The 5,549-nt window shown below is 32.9% G+C and overlaps 1 long non-coding RNA gene across 1 annotated transcript; it reads left to right on the top strand.

Annotated features, from left to right (window-relative positions):
• Window positions 1-3,634: 3,634 nt before the first annotated feature.
• LOC113286198 lies at window positions 3,635-4,423 on the top strand. Its single transcript, XR_003329164.1, has 3 exons — window positions 3,635-3,706; window positions 3,785-3,834; window positions 4,230-4,423. It is a non-coding gene; the product is annotated as an uncharacterized LOC113286198 (long non-coding RNA).
• The last annotated feature ends 1,126 nt before the right edge of the window (window positions 4,424-5,549 follow it).

Here is a 5,549-nt window from a genome sequence, read left to right as displayed (position 1 = left end):
AGCATATCCAAGAAAAACACAATAAACACTCCTAGGGTGCAAAGTTTGTGTGATGTATATGGTCTCAGCCAGGGGAAGCAAGAACAACCAAAACTTTTAAGAAAATAATAATCATGTTTCTTATGAAATAATTTCTCAAATGGAGACATAAACTGGATAGATCTAGTAGGTAGTCTGTTAATGATAAAGTTGGTTGTGAGAAAGGTATCAACCCAAAAAGAGTCAGGAAGATGGGAGGTGATTAAAAAAGTTCTGCTAATGTCCAGGATATGTCTATGTTTAGCTTCTGCAACACCATTTTGTTTAGAAGAATGAGGACAAGTGACTTCATGTATAATACCATGAGCAGTGGTAGAGCCAACTCATTGTTGATAAATTCTCCTCCACTATCTAACCTTCTGCACATTACACCATATGGCCTAATTTGAGGCATATTCATTTTTGGGTTCGAGACACATATAAAGGTCTTTGATGCTTCCACTCTTATAAGAGTCTCGTATCAAATATATGAGTTGCTTTAATTTTGATTTTTCAACTACTCTTATATGTGTCTCGAAATATTACACACTTGTAAATTTATAATTTTAGTATATATATAATTTATTTTTCTTCTTATTATTATTAGTTTAAAATTTCTATTTTATTTCCCTCCAAAACCAAACTTTCCCACCAAAAATTCCCTCTCTCACATTAATTTCCCCCTCAATTTTCCATTCACATTTATCTCACACCAAAATCATTTGAATTGAAGTTCAATCATCAATCATTCACTTCCCCCATCTATTTCTAGGTTCCCACCATTTATATCCAATTCCCTCACTTAAATATTTTTTTTAAGACAAAAGAAACAAAAAAACGTTTTTTTTCCTTATATCTTCTCTTCTCTTCTCTTTTATCTTCGGTTTCTTCTCTCTACACTTCTTTTCTTTTCCGCTCCTGCTACTAACCAAAAAAATCCAGAGAGGAACCAAAAATCAGAGAGAAATTGAGAGACATCCAAGATCAACTACTCTAGATTGATTGAAACTAGAAACTGATTTAGAGTTTGTAAACCTAAAGTGATTGAAAACCCACTTTACAGAAGTACAGAAAAAAAAATTCAACTCTTAGAAGAAGAAGATTGAATTCGTGGAATCAATTTCCTAGAAGTTCTATAAGGTATTAAAAACCCCTATTAGAGAAATCAAAATAACTTTGATTTGTTAACCCTATTTTTTTTCCTTTTGAAATAAGTAAAACCCTTGAAATTTGATTTCTTTTTTATTTGTGTTTGACACTTTCAGAAGAAGATTGAAGTACAAATATTTGAAGATTCAGGTATAATTTCTAAATCTAGTACTTGTTTGTTTTTCTCTATATATATTTTGGTTCATTGAAGTATGGGTCTGTCAATTTTGCTGGATTATGATTTTTTTCATGAAGATTGTTGTCTCATGTTTTGCTGTATCATGTTGGAGGATTGTTATATCATGTTTTTCTGGGTATTTGTTTTGATTTTCTTTTCATGAAGTGATTTCTATTTGATGTTTTCTTATTTGGTTTCTGACTGTGGAGTATATTTATAAGCAGATTTGATGCATAAGTTCATGTTAGCTTACTCATGCATGCATCTTAGAAATTTGGGTGTTTTTCGTAATCATAAGTTTGGTAGATGCTGCTTAGAAATTTCCTGCCAATTACCCATGCTTTCAGTAATTTTTGCACTACAATAATTTGGTTTGGAACCTTATACTTCCTTTTGGTTAATCCTTGCATATTGAAACGTCATGAATTGTCTACTTGAGATTTAAAGTGCTATGAAGCTGTTTAAGTTTCGGTTTCATTCCTAATTCAAGTCTTGCACTGAATTTCGAATCTAGCCCATTACCAGTTTGTCAAAATGTTCCAATGAGATGCTTTGTTAATTCAAATTCCACCCTTAGACAAAGACTTAAATTTTTCTTATGGACCTTGCACATCATTTTCTCCCACCATGGCTCAAAAATCTCAGCTCCATGTTTTATTTTATGACTCTGGCTTAAGTTTCTTTCTTAAGAGCGTTGTTTGCATAACCCAACTTGGAAAATGATAACCTTTAGTTTGTGCCTGAACTTGAACTATTTTTCTGAAATTTTGAATTGTTAGTATAAAGTATAAACTTAAGCAAATGAAAGAAATAGGTACCCGTTCAGTCCCTTGTTCTATTTAATGTAGTGGACTTTCTGAAACTTGACATTGTGTTTGCATTTGTCTTACTATTAACCCCTCGTCAATTAGAACTAACTTAAATTGGTTTGATTCTCAAACGTATGAGCATGTGCTGCTTTATACATCAAGTCCACTGCATTAGCATTTTGGTTTTCCTAGTAATGCTCTTTAGTTTATTTAGCCTTAACTTTTGGTTGGGATCATTATTCATTTATCTGTACAAGCATTTGTCTTCATATGGATTATGTACTTGCTGCTAAGATAGTGTGTTCTTGTTAAGATTTTGTGAGGTGATCCATTGTCTACAGCCACTTGAATTATTTTATTTTATTGTGAAATGCACATTGGAGTTAAGCTATTCGTATTTTGTATGCAAATTGGGTAAACAGAATTTGTTATCTGAATGAGAAAGTGAGTTTAATTTAGTAATAATAAAAGTTTAATAGATGAAATGATGTCACCAAGCATTGAATTTGTGCAATGGGTACTGAAGAAAAAGTTGATGCAAGCATTGATATATTGAGTCAGTTTTTTTTGTTTTCGTGTTCTGTTATATTCCTAGTTTGGGTGGTCTGGTCTGCAGATAGGTTGCAATCGGTGCCAATCAGGAAGTAATATATTCCTAGTTTGATTCTTTTTTGTGTTCTTTTACTCAATAGTGACAGGTTCAACACAAGCATAGCAACCCAGTTGGCACTGAACAGTAGTATTTCCTTCTTTCTTTTTTGTTCTTTTTTATTATTTCGGCTATATTTTTTACTTTTGTGCAGCAAGGACAGGTTCAACACTAGCACATGGAAAATTCCACTTGTTGCATCTAAGAATTTTCTTGTTAATGTCCTTTTTTGTTTGTTTCAGTCTTAGTTGTGTTGTCTAGCACAATGAGGATAGGTTTTTTTGGGGTCTGTAACCGCCTATATTTACTCAATATAATATATCTTATTAATTTGGTGTTTGACCAAAACCTTTTTAACTCCGCCAATGCTTGCACTGCCGGTCCCAAGCCCGGATAAAGGAGGAGGGAAAAGGATTTATTTTTACTCAGTATTAACTACTTTGCTTTGCATCTTTTTTTACTTAATTCAGCTGGTTGGTGGACATTAAGGAGAGCTGCTCACAAGTGGTATTTCCCAGGTCCAATTCTATCCTACACTTTTGTTCTTGCAGTCTGATTTCTCCAATTCTATTCTACACAATGGAAGCTATAGTCTTGAACTCTAATTTTCTATTATAATCAAAGTTGTTTTATGTTTATGGTAGGAACTATATTTGATACATGTAGACGGCGTTTGGTATTCACATGATATAGTGCACGAGTTGAAGTATATGTGTATTGCAGGACGGATGGCTCTGAATGAGATGGTCATGGTTAAGTTTTAATTAATATGTTGGGTGACTGCAGGAATGGATCATTTACTTAAGTTTTAATTAATATGTTGGGTGACTGCAGGAATGGATCATATACTGTAAGAAGCTTAAGTTCTTGGAATGACTCTTAGGATCCCATATGCTTGGACAGGTAGTCACTGTTAGAGCTGTTTTGAGTGCTATTACTTTCGTTTCTCATCTATTAATATAAATGATGTTTCTTTTTCAGTCTCGAGGAAGCAGAAGCTCAGTTTTCCTTTGTTAAACTCACAATCATGTGTAAGTTGAAATACCATAATGCTATTGATATGTTTTGGTTCATAGAGTTACCAAATTGGTAATGTTGCAATCATTGTTATTATATATTGTCATTGTTGTTGGCTTTGGTTTTGAACATTGTTATGTGTTTGGTGTGTTACATAGATGACCTGTGAATGAACTTTTTATTGGGTTTATCGCCAAAGAAGTAGTTAGGTAAGAAATCGGATAACAGTAAATTCTTGGCACATGACATTTACAAGTTACGGTTTTAAATAGAATTTGAGAAACATTATAGAAGGTGCCTCTACATTTGGTACTTGTCCCGGTCTGATCTTAAACTGATTGACTGAAGATATACATCAAGGTTGTCACTCATGTGTTTACATCTTTTCATGTGATTTTGTTTTCTTCAGGTTACAAACAAAATGTAAAGGATATAGGTGTTCTGTTCCCTAGAGCTGGGATTCAACATGTTGTAGGTAATTCCTTTCTTAATTTCCTGTATAACGTAGATGAAGCCCGTGATATTAGGTTCAACAAGTTCAGAAGAAATATGATGTTATTCAATACGTGTACCAAAATATGCTCAACTTTAATCCAACATTGTAGAGAGAAACTTGCAATTATAGAAGTAAATATTTTTTGTAGAATTTTGAGTATCTTACATATATGTAATTGATGTGAGATTGATCACGTATAAATTGTGCTCTCATATTTTGATGAAAAATAAAATGGCTGGATAGGTGCTTGTATCCAGGTGCAGAAAATGAAATGTGCAGGTACAGGGATTTTAATTTTAGGATTTCGAAATTGAAAATTAGTACTCCCTCCGTTCTTTTTTAATAGGCCAGTTTCTATAAATAAAAGTTTCAAAAAAATAGGCCAGTTTCCTAATTGGGAAAGTCAAATGTTATTTTAATTTTTTGGGACCACTTTTCTCTTAACTTCTTTTGATGACAAGTGTCATGTGGATCACTTCACTTTACTTCTTTTGCTAACAAGTGTCATGGGGACCATTTCACTTCACTTCTTTTATTGACAAGTGTCATGAGGACCACTTTCAATGATTAGTTCTCTTAATTTCCTTAAATTTCGCTAAAAACAAAACTGGCCTATTAAAAAAGAACGGAGGGAGTATTATTTTGAAAAGCTAATTTAATTTTCAGGCGGATATAAATGTATGAAACAAATATCGATATGTGGCAAAATATTTTGAGACAGATACCTAGGTGTTGCCTTTGAAACTAGGCTACGCGAATAAATGTCTCTTAATATCTGTCGCAATAAAAAAGTGTCGCTAACTAATTTAAGAGACGTCTAAAGGTGTCGCTTTATTTAATTAGGAGACACTTATAAGTGTCTCTTTACGTGTCTCAAACCATTACGGATGCAGGATTTGAGACACTTAAATTCATAACAACATAAATAAATGTCTCACAACAGTCCATATGGTGTAGTGACAAACTATCTTAGAAGATAGTTCATTGTCGATTTGTGTTTTGAAGTTGAAGAAAATGGTCTTAAAATCAGATTTGGCATATAAGGAAAATAACCAACAAAATTTAGAAAAGTCATCAATAGTGTTGACATAATAAAGAAAACCACTATTAGAGAGAACATGAGATGGCCCCCATAAATCCATATGAAGTAATTCGAGAGGTTTACTTGTATAACTAGAAGATAAAGTAAAGGGAAGTTTATGAGACCTTCCTAGTTGACAACTATCACAGAAA

Source organism: Papaver somniferum, chromosome 1 (assembly GCF_003573695.1).
Source record: "Papaver somniferum cultivar HN1 chromosome 1, ASM357369v1, whole genome shotgun sequence".
Taxonomy (NCBI): Eukaryota; Viridiplantae; Streptophyta; class Magnoliopsida; order Ranunculales; family Papaveraceae; genus Papaver; species Papaver somniferum.
Note: the sequence above shows the minus strand (reverse complement) of the source record. Positions and strands in the feature narration are given on the sequence as shown.